At 46.1% G+C, this 19678-nt stretch overlaps 1 pseudogene; it reads right to left on the bottom strand.

The window, feature by feature from the left end:
- Window positions 1–9298: 9298 nt before the first annotated feature.
- LOC126956736 (transcription factor SOX-30-like) lies at window positions 9299–10716 on the bottom strand (annotated as a pseudogene).
- Between the last annotated feature and the right edge of the window lie 8962 nt (window positions 10717–19678).

Raw genomic sequence — 19678 nt, 5'->3', positions numbered from 1 at the left:
CTCAACTCAAAAAGGTGGGATCAAGCTAGCTTCCATGCTTAAGGCAAAGATTGACCTCTTGTTGCCCACATGTCTGAGGTGACATGCCAGGCCAAGTGTGCTGGGACAGTGGTACCTTAGATGGGAAGGCCTCAGTAATGCCACTGCCTGGCATCCCAGTGGTAAGGAGGTCGGGGGGAGGCATCAGAAGGACCTGGCTTAAGTGCTATTTCTACCACCAGTCAGCCTTGTGACTTTGTCACCTCCTTGAACCTCCGTTTCCTTATCTGAAAGAATGCAGTAGTAGTAAGGGAGCCTACCTCCAAGGTCTAGCATGAGGATGTAAAGCGCTAAGCCCAGGGCTCATCATTTCCAGTGGTTCTCACCATGATGGCTCCAGTAGCCTTCCAGTAGTGCCCACTCCCTGTTCTGCCTGCTCTCCAGACTACACCCGGATAGTCCCCACACTGTAGCTTTATTTGTGAAGATCCTTCATCTGAAATGCCCCTTTAGCTCTCTCTTCATCCTTCAAGGCTTATCTATATGTCATTTCCTACATGGCATTTTCTTTTTCTTTTTTTTTTTTTTTTTGAGATGGAGTCTCACTCTATCGCCTAGGCTGGAGTGCAATGGCGCAATCTCGGCTCACTGCAACCTCCACCTTCCAGGTTCAAGTGACTTTCGTGCCTCAGCTTCCTGAGTAGCTGGGATTAAAGGCAGGTGCCTCCACACCTGGCTAACTTTTGTATTTTTGGTAGACAAGGGGTTTCGCCATGTTGGTCAGGCTGGTCTCGAACTCCTGACCTCAGGTGATCCTCCCTTCTTGACCTTCCAAAGTGCTGGGATTACAGGCATGAGCCACCGTGCATGGCCACCAAAGTCATTTAATTCCTGGAGACCCTTAGCAGGAACACTTTCCAGCTCAGCCCTTTGTTAAGTCAGGAAGTGTTACTCTGCCTATTAGAATTCTGGGCCTGGTCCAGCTGCTGACTTTGAAAGTCTGCAGACCTATGAGGGCCGAGGGGACAGAGCCAGGGGCAGGCCTTGGACTGGGACCTCCTGCCTCCCTCGGTAACCTCTCTCTGGGTTTCAGCTCTCCCACTTGCTCTTCAGGAATGGTGGGGCTGGTGGGTGGTTTCTGCACTTCCTTCCATTTCTCAGATCTGAGATGTGGCACTGAGCTTTGCACACATAATGCTTCACGAAGGTCTGCTGAGTGGAAGGGAACAAATCCTGCTCTGAGCAAAGCAAGAAAGTCCAGGCTTATCCACAATGATCACTCAGGGAGAGTTTAACTTGACTAATGTGTTTATCACTTTCCAAAGTGATTCCCAGTGGTATTCCTTATCCAGTGGGCTCATCCAGGAGCATTTTCAAATCTTCTGTCACCAAGCCACTGTCATTCAAGTTGGGTCTCCCAGCTAATGGAAGTACCCCTATACAGGAGCTTTGCGCGATAGTCTAAGTTTGGCCAGGCGCAGTGGTTCATGCCTATAATCCAAGCACTTTGGGAGGTCTAGGTGGGAGGATCACTTGAGGCCAGGAGTTTGGGACCAGCCTGGGCAACATAGTGAGACCCTGTCTGTACAAAAAAAAAAAAAAAAAAAAAAAAAACCAAAAATAAGCCTGGTGTGGTGGCACATGCCTGTACTCCCAGCTACTCGGGAAGCTGAAGTGGGAGGATTACTTGAGCCCAGGAGGTCAAAGCTGCAGTAAGCCAAGATCGCACCACTGCACTTCAACCTGGATGAGAGAGTGGAAACCCTATGTCAAAAAACAAACAAACAAAAACTCCCTGTAGCTAAAAAACATTCACCTTCCACATCATCCAACACGTTTATTTATTAATAGCTCCTTATATGTACCAGGCACTCTTGTAGGTGCTGGAAATTAGTGAACAAAACTGACTGAAATCCTCTGCTTTCATGAAGGCACGATCCTCAGCTCACTGCAACCTCCGCCTCCTGGGTTCAAGCGATTCTCCTGCCTCAGCCTCCCAAGTAGCTGGGATTACGGGTACCCACTATCATGCCTATCTATCTATCTATTTATCTACACACACACACACACACACATATATATATAGGCTTGTTCTGAGAACCCAGTTAGCTTGACAAGAACCTAGCCCAAGGCCTAGCATATAAATAAATATATATTTATTTATTTTTGTATTTGTGTAGAGACAGGGTTTCGCCATGTTGGCCAGGCTGGTCTTGAACTCCTGACCTCAGGTGATCTGCCCACCTCAGCCTCCCAAAGTACTGGGATTACAGGTGTGAACCACTGCACCCAGCCAAAGCTTATATTTGAATAGTCTTGGGGTGGTGGAGAGGGGAGTAGGAAGAACAGAAATCAGATGAAACAGGAATCAGCTGTTGGAGTCTGGTGCCTCTGGCTCTGGCTGAAGGCAGGATGCCTCCTTTGGGCTTTACGGGGAGAATCTGGTTTGCACAGTGTTTTCTCTGTGCAATCCTTTGACCTCTGGAAATGCTGTTCACAAGCCTGGAAGGCTGTCTGTGTCCCTCCCTGCTTCGGTGAGGTTTCCTTTATCTGATGTGCACGATCTTTGCAGTCAAATGGCTCTGATTTGGAATCTTGGCTCTGCCTTGCAGAAGAATGTCATTTTGCCCCTTGGAGCTTCACCTTCCTCATCTGGAAACTGGGAATAATTGTAGTACCTACCTTATAGGCTTGTTCTGAGAACCCAGTTAGCTTGACAAGAACCTAGCCCAAGGCCTAGCATCTTGTGAGTGAATGGGAAGGGGGTTTTATTGAGAATGGTGATTGTTGTGTTGTACCTGGAGTTGACACATACACTTCAAGAGGCAGCCTGGAGCTGGGGAGTGAGCCTTGGAATAAGAATCTAGAGGTGGGAGTTCAGCCTCTATGATTCCTCAATTTGCTCTGAGACCCTGAGCGACATACATTCCCTTTCCGAGCATTGATCTGCTCGCTCTCTTCCCTCATATTCAGTTCATCCCCTAGGAGGAGGAAATTGGGTTGAGATAGATCCATATCCTCCAGGTGGCCTTGGAGCATCCCAAGCCAGCACGTGCCTGTTGGGAACCTGGTCGGGAGCAATGGTTGGTCACTGGGGTTCCAACCAAGTCCTCCACAGTTACTTCTGGGGGGCTGAGTGCACTCACTACACAAGAATGAAATGGTCACCAGGAAGAATTCTTCCTCAGCTTTGTCATATTAGAAGGCTGGGGGGGCCTGATTCCCTGGAACCTGCCTTTTCAACCTGATTTCCCATACTTCTTCCCCTGACCAGATCCCATGAATTCTCTCTCTTCTCCAAACAGGCCCCTTGATTTTCCACCTTGGGACTCACTTTCTTCCTCTCTTCCTCCCTCCCTCCCTTCCTTCTTTTCTTCCTTTTGTTCTTCCTTTCTTCCATTTTTCTTCCCTCCTTTCTTTCCCCCCACACTTCCCTCCTCCTCTCCCCTTCTCACTTCCACCCCCTTCCCTCCCTTCCCCTCCTCTTCCTCTCATCGCCCAGGCTGGAGTACAGTGGCATGATCATAGCTCACCACAGTCTTGAACTCTTGGCCTCAAGTGATCCTCCCACCTCAGCCTCTTGAGTAACTAGGACTATAGGCATGTGCCACCATGCCCCGATAATTTTTTTTACTTCTTGTAGAGACAGGGGTCTCACTGTGTTGCCCAGGCTGGTCTTGAACTCCTGGCCTCAAGTGATCCTCCTGCCTGGGCCTCCCAAAGTGCTGGGAATACAGGTGTGAGCTACAATGCCTGGCCCACCTCAGAACTTTTGATTCTACTGTTCACCCTGAAAGGAATATAGATTTCCCCTCATTTCTACCTGAGGAAATTCAGCTCAGACCCTTTAGGGCCTGCCATGACATGAACTCTGCCTTCCAAGACTAGACTCTGTCCATCTCCCATCAGACTAGGAGTTTCCACCAGGCAGGGGCTGGACACGTCAGAAAACAGAGGCCTGGATGGATAACGCTTTCTGTGTAAAAATTGCATTATGCAGAAGCAGCCATATTCTCTGGAGCTCTCAGGTAATTTCCATGGTGGTCCCCCCAACCCCTCACTGCTTTAGAGATTCTGCATCCTTCACTAAGGAATCATTGACTCCTCTGAAAGGTTTTCAGATAAAACCTGTCACTATCACTCTAAGCAGAGGTCGCTAATTGATAGTGCTCCTGGGACCAATAGTGGGACATTGATTTGATCAAACACTATGCTTCTCATGGTATTGAATTTAAGCACCTTGGGTGTGGTATGGAAGCTGCAGTTAGCTGCCGCTCCACCACTGCCATCTCCTTAAACCCAAGTACACTGAGTCTCCCTGGCCCCTGAAGGGATGCGAGTTTGTGATCACTGCAACGTGTTAGAACAGCAATTCCTTTAAAATAACTAACAAGTTTAAAAACTTTAAAATCATAATACATGCACTATAGATTAAAGGGTATTCAATAAAGGAAAATTCCCCTCCTGCACTCCAGGGCCACAGCAATAACCATTTCTGCGTATCCTTCCAGAAATGTTCTAAGAGCATAGACCTTTAAGATGCCCTTTATGGGCTTCATAAAATATGTGCAAAACTTTATTTATTTATTTATTTTTGAGACAGAGTTTCGCTCTTGTCACTTAAAAAAAAAAATTAGCCGAGTGTGGTGGCACACGCTTGTAGTCTCAGCTACTTGGGAGGCTGAGGTGGCAACTGTGACTGCACCACTGCACTCCAGTCTAGGTAACAGAGTGAGACCCTATCTCAAAAAAAAAAAAAAAAAAGAAAAAAACAGAAACAGAAAAAAGGAAGCCACCAGCCTGGCATTGCCCAGCTCAGTCAACAAAACATCCTTTTTTTTTTTTCCTTTGGGAACAGTCATTACAAATGTTTGGCCAAGGGCAAGTCTATCATGTCTCCCAGAAATGGGCCTGCCTTAGTATCCCTTCTCTGCCCAGGAACTAGCTAGAAAAAGCTTGAAGGAAATCTGGTCTCAGCATAAACATGATGATGGATTTCACAATGCAACAGCTGGGAGCCCATAGTCAATTTTGCTTTCTGTAATTAGAGGTCTGTGGGGTGCATTCCTATGCACAGATGGCACTGTGATTCCCATTTTACAGAGTAGGCAGAATTTCAGAAAAATTCCAGGGTCTGCCTGAAGTCAAAGTCAAGTGGTGGAAGAGTCAGGATGAGAATCCACACCTCTCAATATTCATCCCGAGCTCCTTCCTAGGTGATATTGGGCTACAATTCAGAGGTGGAGGTTAATGGATTCTTAGGACTTTTTTTTTTCCCTGTTTTTATTTATTTATTGAGGCACCACTGCACTGTGTCCTTGGCAACAGAGTGAGACCCTGTTGCCCAGGATGCAGTGCAGTGGTGCCATCATAGCTTACTGCAGCTTCAACCTCCTTGGGTTCAAGTGATCTTCCCACCTCAGCCTCCCAAATAGCTGGGACTACAGGTGTGCACCACCATGCTGGGCTTTTTTTTTTTTTTTTTTTTTTTTTTTTTAACTTTTTGTAGAGAAGCAGTCTCCCTATGTTGCCCAGGTGAATGGGGCCAGCCTCTCTACACCTGTGGGTATTTCTCGTCAGGTGGAATGAGAGACTGAGAAAAGAAATAAGACACAGAGACAAAGTATAGAGAAAGAACAGTGGGCCCAGGGGACCGGCGCTCAGCACATGGAGGACCCACACTAGCACAGGTCTCCGAGTTCCCTCAGTATTTATTGATTACTATTTTCACTATCTTGGCAAAGGGAATGAGGCAGGAGAACAGGGTGATAGTGGGGAGAAGGTCAGCAGGAAAACATGAGCAAAGGAATCTGTGTCACAAATAAGTTCAAGGGAAGGTACTATGCCTGGATGTGCACCTAAGCCAGATTTATGCTTCTCTCCACCCAAACATCTCAGTATAACAAAGAGTAACAGAGCAGCATTGCCGCCAGCATATCTTGCCTCCAGCCACAGGGCGGTTTTCTCCTATCTCAGAATAGAATGAATGTACGATCAGGTTTCACACCATTCCGTTCCCAGGGACGTGCAGGAGATGGAGGCCTTCATCTTATACTAATCCTCTTCAGCACAGACCCTTTACGGGTGTCGGACTGGGGGACGGTCAGGTCTTTCCCTTCCCATGAGGCCGTATCTCAGGCTGTCTCAGTGGAGGGAAACCCTGGACAATACTCAGGCTTTCTTGGGCAGAGGTCCCTGCGGCTTTCCGCAGTGCATTGTGCCCCTGGTTAATGGAGAATGGAGAATGGCGATGACTTCTACCAAGCATATGGCCTGTAAACATATTGTTAACCAGGCACATCCTTCACAGCCCTAGATCCCTTAAACCTTGATTCCATACAGCGTATGTTTCTATGAGCACAGGGTTGGGGCTAAAGTTACAGATTAACAGCATCTCAAGGCAAAACAACGTTCTTAGTACAGATCAAAGTGGAGTTTCTTATGTCTTCCTTTACTACATAGACACAGTAACAGTCTGATCTCTCTTTCTTTTCCCTACACCCAGGCTGGTCTCAAATTCCTAGGCTCAAGTGATCCTCCCACCTCAGCCACCCAAAGTGCTGGGATTACAGAAATGAGCCACTGCGCTTGGCCTCTAAGGGAATTTGGATTTAACATTCCAGGATAGGAAAGCAGGGCTGCGTGCTTCAAGATCAAGAGTTACCTGCCCCTGGGATTTGTAATGACATCACCATTTCAACAGAGGTCATTCTGAGAAATCCTCAGGGCCAACAGCATGTCCCTGTTTATCTGACAGGGTATTATAAACTTCACAGAAACTTCTCAAACCATTGACTTTGGAAAGAAAGTGATTCCTCACTTTTGGAGTGGAAAAGTTAAAGATTCATGAAATCAAGTAGAGGCCTAGAATCCCTGTTCCAAGCCAGGCTGTTAGGCCATGGGGCTATTTCATTCTCCCCTACTATAGGACTGCATTTAAGCCTCCACAGACCTTCTTTCTGGGTTGTCCGAGTAAAAGGCCACTCTACTCTGAGTCCAAAAGAACAGAGTGAACTGTTTGGGAAAAGGCCATGGACCCTCTCAAGAGCCCTCAACCTTAACCTCTCCCACTTAGGATATGAAATCCTGGTCACACCATGTCCAATTCTGAATATTTAAAAAGAGATTTAGGCTGGGCACGGTGGCTCATGCCTGTAATCCCAGCACTTTGGGAGGCTGAGGTGGGCGGATCACGAGGTCAGGAGATCGAGACCATCCTGGCTAACACGGTGAAACCCTGTCTCTACTAAAAATACAAAAAAATTAGCTGGGCATGGTGGCGGGCGCCTGTAGTCCCAGCTACTCAGGAGGCTGAGGCAGGAGAATGGTGTGAACCCAGGAGGCAGAGCTTGCAGTGAGCCGAGATTGCACCACTGCACTCCAGCCCGGGGGAAAGATGGAGACTCCATCTCAAAAAAAAAAAAAAAAGAAGAGAGAGATTTAAAAAGGAGCAAAGAGCAATGGCTGGGCCCAGTGGCTCGGGCCTGTAATCCCAGCACATTCGGAGGCCGAGGCAAAAGGATCACTTGAGCCCAGGAGTTCAAGACAAGCCTGGCCAACATAGCAAAACCCCATCTCTATTTTGTATAAAAATCTTTTTAAAAAGTAATTAAAACTTTGAAAAGGAGGAATGAAAATTATGTTTTCTCAACTGTGAAAAAAATGCTCAGGGGGAAGGAAATGTATCACAGTACTAAGATGTTGACTAGGTTAGGAGGATGGGGATATTGCGGCTGGACTATATTTGTTTTCCCTTTTCTAAACATCAGCATGTAAAATAAATTTCTGACCAGGTGTGGTGGGTCACACCTATAATCCCAGCACTTTCGGAGGCCAAGGCAGGCAGATCACTTGAGCCCAGGAATTTGAGACCAGCCTGGGCAACACGGTGAGACCCTATCTCTACAAAAAATATGTAAAAAGATATAAAAAATAATAATCAGCTGAGCAGGGTGGCCAGTGCCTTTAAGTTCCAGCTACTCAGTAGGCCAAGGTGGAAGGGTCACTTGAGCCTGGGAGGTTGAGGCTGCAGCAGGCAGTGATCATACTACATGATTCTAGCCAGGACAAGACAGTGAGACCATCTCTAAATAAACAAATAAATTTCAGCCGGGCGTGGTGACTTGTGCCTGTAATCCTAGCACTTTGGGAGGCAGAGGTGGGCGGATCACCCGATGTCAGGAGTTCAAGACTAGCCTGGTGAACATGGTGAAACCCCGTCTCTACTAAAAATACAAAATTAGCCAGGCATGGTGGCATATGCCTGTAATCCCAGCCACACAGGAGGCTGAGGCAGGAGAATCGCTTGAACCCAGAGGGCAGAGGTTGCTGTAAGCCGAGACTACGCCATTGCACTCCAGCCTGGGCAAAAAAGAGAGAAAATCCGTCTCAAAAAATAAATGAATAAATAAATAAATTTCTTGGGGCTCCGGTTCTAACTAAGATAGAGTCAGCATAGTCTGTCTCTCCCACTGGCTGAAACTGAAAGCCCTGGACAGGCTGCATGAAGCAGCCAGCTGAGGACTCTGAAAAAGAAATATTAACAAGGCTGGTGCAGTTGCTCATGTCTGTAATCCCAGCACTTCGGGAGGCTGAAGCAGGAGGATCACTTGAGGCCAGAGGTTTGAGACCAGCCTGAGGAACAAAGTGAGACTCGGCCTCTAGAAAAAATAATTTTTTTTTGGCCAGGCACAGAGGCTCACACCTGTAATCCCAGCACTTTGGGAGGCCGAGGTGGGCAGATCAGGAGGTCAGGAGATTGAGACCATCCTGGCCAACACGGTGAAACTCAGTCTCTACTAAAAATACAAACATTAGCTGGGCTTGGAGGCATGTGCCTGTAATCCCAGCTACTCGGGAGGCTGAACCAGGAGAATCGCTTGAACCAGGGAGTCGGAGGTTGCAGTGAGCCAAGATCGCACCACTCCAGCCTGGCGACAGAGTGAGACTCCGTCTCAACAAAAAAAAAAAAAAAAAAAAAAAAAAAGAAAAAATAATGGTTTTTTTGGTAGCAGCATTATCAGTAGTAGCCAGAAAAGCACTTAAAAACTCTGACACAGCAGAATCCTTTTATCTGACCAAAGGATCTGCGTTCTGAAAAGTGGAAGAGGAAAATCTTGATTGCCTTTTTTCTCTCTTCATCCTGTCACTTGGCCCAAGGGTACACCTCGCCATGGAAGCGACTTAACAGAGCAGGGAAACTAAAGGCCCCAATTTCTAGCTAGAGGACCAGGCAAATGTCTATCAAGAATACTTCTCTTTTTGTGCACAAAAATTAGTCCTATCTAAACACTAGGCCTTAAATTCGACTTTTAAAAAAAATACTTCAGAATTTTGAAGGCGTTGGTGTATTTTACTGCTATATATACAAGTCGATCAGAAGTGATACCTGTGCAGACTCTGTCCTGAAAAGAATCAGTTCCATGACTTTACTTTTGTAGTTTAGACTTGGGAACTGCTGACACGCCCTATAGGGCAACACAGGTGCAGTTTCGAAAACCCGACTCCCCTGCTGTCTAATACCTGCATCTGAGGGCAACACGGTGAGCGGGACATCTTTGGTTTCGATTTTTACAGAAGGCTCCAGTAGGGACTGCATTTTAATAGGCACTGGTGTAAGGGGGACTTTGGTCAATCTTATCAGCTCTGAAGGCGGAGCTCCCTGAAACTGGATCCGGGCCCCAGGGGGGACCGTGTGGAGAGTCAAAGGGATCCTGAGGTCTTGCTGGTGCGGCCCAAAGGCACCGGACGTTGGGGCCAAGATGACCCCCCGCACTGCCACGAAACCGGCCATTGGACGCGAGCTCCGCGCCAAGCCTGCAGTCCTCGAGGAGTCTCTCAGGTTCCTCCATTTTGATCACACCTTCTCGCATGGCCGCCGGGCTTTTGCCTTCCCCACCTTGCATCCTCCTCCTCCAGCTTGCCCTTCTCGTTCCCTCGGAATAGTCGACGGCCAGCCTGAGGCCTTCCAACTTGACCGCAATGGAGGCTCTAGGACCGGTGTCGACGGCCCCCCGAGGCCCCACCGACCGGTCCAGGCAAGGCCCTAGCTCCTGCTTCTTGGCCTTGACGTGCAGCGCCCGGGGCTGCACCGGGCAACTTGGGCCTGCAGGGGGCGCCCTCGGACGCGGCCGGCGGGCGGCAGGGGCCGCAGGACAGGCCTGAACTGCAGCTGGGAGAGAAAGTGGCGCCCTTGTCTAGAGCGTGGGGCCGTGGTAGCAGCAACACCTTCTCCAGCTTCACCTCCAGCAGCCGCTGGGCAGCACAGGGTACCAAAGCCTCCCTACACTAGGAGGCCACAGTAGCAATGGCGGCCACGCATGGCGTGGGCAGTGACGGAGGGGTCTCCACGGCCACTGCCCAAAAGGAAGTGCCCTCAACCGGCAACAGGGACGGAGCCGGACTCAAGGGGAGCGGCTGAGGCAGCGGCTCCTGCCTAGTTCTCTCCATGGGGGTTGGGGGATGCCCCGGCCTGGATTGTGAGCTCCGCCGTTTGTTGGCGACCTTCCCCCTCCCTGTTTCGGTTAAGACCCTTGCAAGGCCTTTGCTACCCAGAACCCTATGCGGTTCAAAACACAGCTCTATGTCTCAGCCTCACCCAATCACAAGCGACCAGTACTCCTGTCCAGCCAATCACAGGTGGGTTTTGTGGCTCTTCCCAGCCCATACTCTCGCCTCGTGCTGTGTCCTCAAATCACCCGTGATGGCTGGAACCTCAGGGCGAGTTGCCCATTTTAGCTCACTCTCCCTGTCTTGCGGAGTTCTCTCCCAGCAGTGTCTTTAGTCATCTTTCCCCTGCCTGGAGCTGCGACAATGGCGTTGCCCAGGAAACGTTGTGCTTCCAGTCCGCTGACCTCCAGGGAATAAAGTCTTTGATGTTAAGACACGCGATGGCCTTGTGCACTGGCTTTGTGCTGCCTAAGTAATCTGTCGGCCCTGAGTATCACCAGGACTTTTGAATCTTTGCCAAGGGAGAATGGGGGAGATTTTGCAACTTACCAATAACCCATTAGCTAATCTTGCTGGGAAAAGCCTTTGACTTTGTGCAGTTCTTGTTCTAGTTAAGCTTTCAATTAATCACCAGGTCCTGTGGCCCTACTTCCAAAATATTATACATCCCAAATTCATCCACTCCTTTGGGTCTTTACTGCCATTACTCTGGTCCAGGCTCCCACCATCCTTCACCTGGATACTGCCAAAGCCCTGTAAATAATCTCCCTGTTTGTCAGCCTTGCCTCACTACACTCCAGCTATCTTTTGAAAATACAAATCTAAGGTTGTCACACTTTTCCTAAAGCTTTCCATGGCTGCCCACTGATATGTGATATGTGTGTAAAATCCTTGACAAAGCCTTAAAATCCCCAAATGACTTGGGATCTAACCTACTACCACTACTATTACTACTACTACTACTATTACTAGGTTGGTGCAAGCATAATTGTGGTTTTTGCCATTAAACAGTTACCACTCTAGCCCTGAGTCTTTGGGTTTCAGCCACATCGGCCCCCTCATCATTCTCTTTCTACTGAAGGGTCTTTAAACATGCTGAGTGTGCTACTCTTTATGTCTCCTTAATTCCTCCTACCCAGTTTTCAGTGCAGCTCAACTGGGACTTCTTCAGAGAAGCTTTTACTGACTCTGAAAATCAGATCTAATCTTGGTCTACTTATACCTCTATGACTTCGTTTGCTTACCACGATTTGTAATTAGAATTTTTATGTGATGATTCCACTGCCTCTCCCACTTGACTATAAAGTCTTTGAAGGCAGAACTGTTTGTGTTTTGCCCATCACTGAATCCCCAATGCAGATCATTAAGCCTGGCATATAGTACTCAATAAATACTTGTTGAATAAATAACTGAATAGCAACTGTAATAGGGTAATAATAAAATAGTAATAATCACTACCTGTGTTAAGGGCTTACTCTTATGCTAGACACTCTTCCAAATCCTTTCCGTGTTTATGCTTCTCCTTTTATTAGGATTGTGTTTATTTCCATTACACATCACCAAGAAAAACAAAAAGAAATCCTGTATTAACATTTGTTGCATTTCTAAATGACATTCTGGCCAAAAGCTATAGTTTATCTTGATGTAGATGATTTTTGCAATCAAGACAATTTATCACTCAAAGAAGACCAACTCCAATTCATTGTCTAATCCTCTGGTATCAAATGTGGTCAACAGGAGTTCTTATGCCCAGCAGATAGACAAGAGCAATGATTTTCAAGCTTTTTTTGATTTCAAAAACTCTTTATACCATTAAAAACTACTGAAGATCCCCAAAGAGCTTTTTTCGTTTGGATTTTATCTCTCAATATTTACTAAGTTATAAACAAAAACTGAAATTTTAAAAATAGCTATTAACTCATTTAAAACAATAATGAAACCATTATGTGGTAACACATTTTCATGAGGAACAAACGGTATTTTCCCCCACATTACACTCACAAGAGAATGAAGCGAAAAGAGCAAATATTGCATTAGGATTATTATGAAAATAGTTTTAACCTAACTGACTCTCTGAGAGTGTCAGTCCCCATACCCCACTTTGAGAACTACAGTACTAAGGTTTAAATGGGAGAGTCAACTGTGTGCATGAACAAAAGCTAATAAAAGAGGCAAACAAATAAATCAAGTTGTCAGATATCAGGGGAAACCCCAACCCCAATATTCAGCATGGGTTCTTTTCTATTCCCTAAGCATTGGCTCGTCTGAGAAATAAAGGGAAAGAGTACAAAAGAGAGAAATTTTAAAGCTGGGTTTCCATGGGAGACATCACATGTCAGCAGGTTCCATGATGCTCCCTGAGCCGTAAAACCAGCAAGTTTTTATTAGTGATTTTCAAAAGGGGAGGGAGTGCATGAATAGGGCGTGGGTCACAGAGATCACATACTTCACAAGGTAATAGAATATCACAAAGCAAATGGAGGCAGGCAAGATCACAGGACCACAGGATGGGGTGAAATTAAAATTGCTAATGAAGTTTCAGGCATGCATTGTCATTGATAACATCTTATCAGGAGACAGGGTTTGACAGCAGACAAAGGGTCTGACCAAAATTTATTAGGCGGGAATTTCCTTGTCCTAATAAGCCTGGGAGCACTATGGGAGACCGGGGCTTATTTCATCCCTTCATAAAAGACAGCTGCCCCCAAAGCAGCCATTTCAGAGGCCTACCCTGAGGGGCGCATTCTCTTTCTCATTGATGTTCCTTGCTGAGAAAAATAATTCAGCAATATTTCTCCTATTTGCTTTTGAAAGAAGAGAAATATGGCTCTGTTCCACCTGGCTCACCAGCAGTCAGAGTTTAAGGTTATCTCCCTTGTTCCCTGAATATTGCTGTTATTTTTTCAAGGTGCCCAGATTTCATATTGTTCAAGCACACATGCTCGACAAACAATTTGTGCAGTTAACGCAATCATCACAGGGTCCTGAGGTGACATACATCCTCCTCAGCTTACGAAAATGACAGGATTAAGAGATTAAAGTAAAGACAGGCATAAGAAATCACAAGGGTATTGATTGGGGAAGTGATAAGTGTCCATGAAATCTTCACAATTTATGTTCAGAGATTGCAATAAAGACAGGCGTAAGAAATTATAAAAGAATTAATTTGGGGAACTAATAAGTGTCCATGAAATCTTCACAATTTATGTTCTTCTTCCATGGCTTCAACCAGTCCCTCTGTTCGGGGTCCCTGACTTCCCACAGCAGTCAGAGCTGTGTGAACCAGAGCAACTCCATCTTGAGTAGGTTTTGGGTAAAATGAGGCTGAAACTTACTGGTTTGCACACTCAGATGGTTAAGGTATTCTAAGTCACAGGATGAGATGGGAGGCTGGCACAAAATACAGGTCATAAAGACCTTGCTTATAAAACGGGTTGCAATAAAGAAGCCAGCTAAAACCCACCAAAACCAAGATGGCAACCAGAATGACCTATTGTCACCCTCACTGCTACACTCTCACCAGTTCCATGACAGTTTACAGATGCCATAGCAACATCAGAAAGTTACCCTATATGGTCTAAAAAGGAAATAACCATTAAAATGGGCAACCAGCAGGCCTTGGAGCTGCTCTGTCTATGGAATAGCCATTATTTTATTCCTTTACTTTCTTAACAAACTTGCTTTCACTTTATGGACTCACCCTGAATTCTTTCTTGTGCGAGATCCAAGAACCCTCTCTTGGGGTCTGGATCTGGACCCCTTTCCTGTAACATCTTTCTGGTGACCCAGATGGGAATTTAGTGCAGAAACCCGCGGTAAGTGGTGGGGTCCTGTAACATATTTCTGTTGACCACAGAATCGACTATACTGTGGAAACCCCCAGCCCAAAGGCTAACTTCAGGTATGTGGTAAGGTCTAGTAACGTCTTTCCAGTGAACCCTGAAGGCATGATACTGAGGGGACCCCCGTCCCAAAGGACATAGACTACAGCACTGATTGGACGACTTTGGGCAAGTGGTGGAGTATCCATGTAAAGAATGGGATTGGGTTAGAGGCCCAACTTAGAAGAATTAGAGCCTCGCCTAAGACAGTGTGGGTTAGAGGCCCCTCTTAATAAAAGGCAGGAATGCTTGACCATCCTTGGGTTAGAGGCCTGACTTAGGAGGGTTAGAGTCCCTTCTAAGATTTAGGGTGTTAGAGGTCCCTTTCGTTAAAGTACCTTTTGGCTAAGAACAGGTTTGGCACTACGGGATGTTAACTGCTATTCTCTTTGAAATACTCTGCCCTGGCCGGGCGCGGTGGCTCAAGCCTGTAATCCCAGCACTTTGGGAGGCCGAGACGGGCGGATCACGAGGTCAGGAGATCGAGACCATCCTGGCTAACACGGTGAAACCCCGTCTCTACTAAAAAATACAAAAAACTAGCCGGGCGAGGTGGCGGGCGCCTGTAGTCCCAGCTACTCGGGAGGCTGAGGCAGGAGAATGCCGTAGACCCGGGAGGCGGAGCTTGCAGTGAGCTGAGATCCGGCCACTGCACTCCAGCCTGGGCGACAGAGCGAGACTCCGTCTCCAAAAAAAAAAAAAAAGAAATACTCTGCCTTGTAATCTTTGCTGACAGCTGTGGGTGACAGGGTTAGGCATGTACAGGATCACGGGACACAGGGAGCTTTTTCCTCCCCTAAAGGGGACACTTGAGAGCTGATGGGACTGCTGGAAAAGATCCCTTCAGTACCGAGAAGAGGCCACCTGAACTTTTCAGTTGCTGCAATGGGTGGGTCTTTCTCTGGCTTCCCTGAGTGCCTCACCTTCCCCACCCTGCCTTAGGCAATGCTTTCCTCTCTCTGTATGTGCAAACTGGTTGTAGGAATGGTAAAAATCACTATTTCTTGCAAAGTTTTGATTAATGGAAGAAAGGGTTTGTGAAGCTAGTCTTAAACTGTAGTCAGTCTGGTACATTTTGTGTGTCGTTCTGTATTTTTCTGTCATAAACAGGGGTACCTTAGGATAGAACATGGGCTTAGGACACCTATAAGCCTGCTGTTCAAGATGGCCCAGCAACCTGATCAGTCACGAACTTTGCTGCAGGTCCCTGAAAAAAACTGGGTGAGGTTTCCCTCTTCTCTTGTACATCCTTAGACACTTGACCTTGTAGCCTAACCATGTGGCTGTGCTTTCTCTTTTCACAGTGGTGGCCCAGGTTCAGGGTTCAATTCATGGCTTAGGGAAAGAGTCATTTATCATCTACCTATTTTTTTTTTTTTTAATTGAGATGGAATTTCACTCTTGTCACCCAGGCTGGAGTGCAATGGTGCAATCTCGGCTCGCTGCAACCTCTGCCTCCCGAGTTCAAGTGATTCTCCTGCCTCAGCCTCCCAAGTAGCTGGGATTACAGGCGTCCACTACCACTCCCAGCTCGTTTTTGGATTTTTAGTACAGATGGGATTTCACCGTGTTGGCCTGGCTGGTCTCGAACTCCTGACTGCAGGTGACCCGCCTCGGCCTCCCAAAGTGCTGGGATTACAGGCATGGGCCACCGTGCCCAGACTTGTCTATGTATTTATATGTATTATGTGTGTGATGTTTACCTATAAAAGAGCTTTGATTAATTGATTTAAAAACAATTAAGTGTGCCAGGCACGGTAGCTAACACCTGTAATCCCAGCACTTGGGGAGGCTGAGGTGGGTGGATCACGAGGTCAGGAGTTCGAGACCAGGCCGGGCAACATGGTGAAACCCCATCTCTACTAAAAATACAAAAAATTAGCCAGGAGTGGTGGCATGCACCTGTAATCTCAGCTACTCAGAAGGCTGAGGCAGGAGAATCGCTTGAACCCAGGCGGCGGAGGTTGCAATGAGCACAGATTCTGCCATTGCACTCCAGCATGGGTGACAGAGCAAGACTCCATCTCAAAAATAATAATAATAATAATAATTAAGTGCTTAAATCAAATATTTTGTGAGAAAAGTAAAAAGTATAATGCGCTTTATTTAGTTCAGGTGACTTAAGTAACCTTAGGGAAATAAATAAAGATTATTAGTAAAATAAAAACATCTTTTAAAATGTAAACATTTGTTCTAAATTATGCAGGCCAGATACTAGGTTTGCTAAATGCTTTAAGGTCATAAACTACTTCTTTGACTTTTGAAAATTGTTCAATTTACCTACCTTGAAGACATTAAATTCCAGATAAGGTCTAGGGATATGTGGTGTTAGCCATACCCCCTAGCAATGCTAGAAAAAGTCAGACCTCTGCACTTCTGTTGAGGCCCTAGGCTCCACACCTAGTACATAGTTAAAATTGCTTACTAACCAGGGTTTTCACCAAAAGTCAAAATTGCTGAAAGTTATCATTGTAACACGTAATTGAGACTACTGAAGAAGTAGTTCTACATGTAAGGTGTGTAGGGAAAGTGAAATGTGTTTTCTGGTAAAAGATTATAAGAAGTCATATGACTAAATTTTCTTGCCTAAAAGGTTAAAGGATTGTTTTAAGTTAGGCAGAATAAAGTTGAAGGTTTAAGGAAGTTATGGAAAGTTGTGGAAAATTCATTGTAAGAAATTCTGTGTGTGAACATATTGGCTAAAGTTAAAGGGGTATTCAATTTTTCTGCAAATTAAACATTGGAATAAAAACACAGTAAAATTAGGTGTGTCCGTATTTCACTATCAGAAAGGTGAATTACTAGTATATACCTCACACAAATTAAAAATTACTTGGGAAAAATTTATAGTACTTAATTTTTATTTTATTTTATTGTTATTATTTTGAGACGGAGCCTTACTCTGCCATCCAGGCTGGAGTGCAGTGGCATGATCTCAGCTCACTGCAACCTCTGCCTCCTGGGTTCAAGTAATTCTCCCGCCTCAGCCTCCGGAGTCGCTGGGATTATAGGAGCCCTCTACCAGGCCCAGCTAATTTTTTTATATTTTTAGTAGAGACTGGGTTTTGCCATGTTGGCCAGGTTGGTTTCAAACTCCTGACCTCAGGTGATCCACCCACCTCGGCCTCCCAAAGTGCTGGGATTACACACGTAAGCCACCACAGCAGGCCTAGTTTTTTTTTTTAATTGTACTATTTAGCGGTTTTTTGTATGTTCACAGCATTGTAAAACAATCACCACTATCTGATTCCAGACCATTTCATGATCCCAAGAAGAAACCTCAAATCCATTAGTAGTCCTCATTCCTCCTTACTCCTCACACCACCCGTGTCCCTAGAAATCACTAACCTGCTTTCCGTCTATTTTTATTTTTATTTTTTTGATACAGATTCTCACTCTGTCACACAGGCTGGAGTGCAGTGGCACAATCTCAGCTCACTGCAACCTTCACCTCCCGGGCTCAAGCGATTCTCCTGCCTCAGCCTCCCGAGTAGTACTTTCTGTCTTTATGAAGCTCAGTTTTTACTTCTCCATTCCTCTAATAATGGATTCCTAGGGTGCCTCCAGTGAGCTCTTACTAGAAGCAGCATTGTCATGGACATGTCCCCTATAAACTTGTTTGACAGTTTCTCAGGAGATCTACCCACTAGTGGGAATGCTGTGTCATGGGCATGCACAGACACTTTCACTAAAGGACAGATTCACTCCCACATGGCTGTTCCTCTTCAGACTCCTAATAGCAGCACAGGAGGATTTGCCTTTTCCCACTCCCATACCAACACTTGGTTTAACTCAGTAAGTTTTGCCAATCTTATTGGTACATAGAAGTGTATCTGGTGTTTTTTTTTTTAAATAATTTGTGCTTCTCTGATGATTGGATAGGTTGAGCACCTCTTCATAAACTTAGTCTTTTAGGCTGGGTGCTGCTGCCCATGCGTGTAATCCCAGCACTTTCAGAGGCCATGGTGGGTGGATCCCTTGAAGTTGGAATTTAAGACCAGGCTGGACAAGATGGTGAAATCCCAGCTATACAAGAAATACCAAAAATAAATGAAAGAAAGAAAGAAAGAAAAGAAAAGAAAGGAAAGGAAAGGAAAGGAAAGGAAAGGAAAGGAAAGGAAAGGAAAGGAAAGGAAAGGAAAGGAAAGGGAGGGGAGGGGAGGGGAGGGGGGGGGGGGGGGGGGGGGGGGGGGAGGGGGAGGGGAGGGGGGGGGAGGGGGAGGGGAGGGGGAGGGGGGGGCAGGGGGAGGGAAGGGGGGGGGGGGGGGGGGGGGGGGGGGAGGGGAGGGGAGGGGGAAGGGAGGGGAGGGGGAGGGAAGGGAGGGGAAGGGAAGGGAGGGGAAGGGAGGGGAGAGGAGGGGAGGGGAGGGAAGCTAGGCATGGTGGCGAGCCTGTAGTCCCAGCTACTTGGGAGGCTGAGGTGGGAGGATCCCTTGAGCCCAGGAGGTGGAAGTTGCAGTGAGCCAAAATCAAGTCACTGCACTACAGCCTGGGTAACAGTGAGACCCTGTCTCAAAACAAAAATAATAAAATAAAGCAAACTTAGTCTTTTAGCTGTCCCTATCTGTGATGTTTACTTACATTCAAATTACTTACAATTTAATTTTTGCGTTTCCTGCTTTTTATATGTTGATTTGCAAGAGTCCCTTATTTATTGCAGATATTCAAACATTGCAGATATCTTCTTGTCTGTGACTCATCTGTTAACGTGTTTCTGATATCCTCTGTTGTACAGAAATTCTTAATGTGGTCAAATTCATCATTTTTTCACTTTATATTTTGTGCTTTTAGGATCTTGTTTAAGAAATCCTTTCCCACACCAAGTTTTCAAAGACACTCTTTTATATTTTTTCTATTACTTCCATAATTTTACCTTTTATATTTAGATCTTTAATCTATATGCTGTTTTCCTTTATATATGATACAAAATTGGGATCCAAGTTCATTTTATCTGGCAATCTAGTTATCGTATCAGCCTCTAACAATCCATGTTTTCTCTGCTGCGTTAACCTGCCTGTTTAGCATATCTCAGGTACTCTATAAAGAGGTCACATGGAGAGGATGTCAGCCTCTGGCAACAGACATGAGAGTGATCATATTGGACGCAGATCCTCTAGCCCCAGTCATGCCTGCAGGTCACGGAAGCCCCAGCGGACATCTTAATCTTATGAGAGACCTTGAGCCAAAGCCACCCAGCTAAGCTACTCCTGAATTCCTTAATTACAGAAACTGTATGAGATGACAAATTTATTTTATTGTCATTCTTTTTTATTTATTTTTTGAGACAGTGTCATGCTCTGTTGCCCAGGTTGGAGTGCAATGGTGTGATCTTGGTTCACTGCAACCTCCACCTCCCAGGTTCAAGTGAT

The sequence above is a fragment of the Macaca thibetana genome, chromosome 6 (assembly GCF_024542745.1).
Source record: "Macaca thibetana thibetana isolate TM-01 chromosome 6, ASM2454274v1, whole genome shotgun sequence".
Lineage (NCBI taxonomy): Eukaryota > Metazoa > Chordata > Mammalia > Primates > Cercopithecidae > Macaca > Macaca thibetana.
This window is presented reverse-complemented; position numbering and strand designations above follow the sequence as displayed.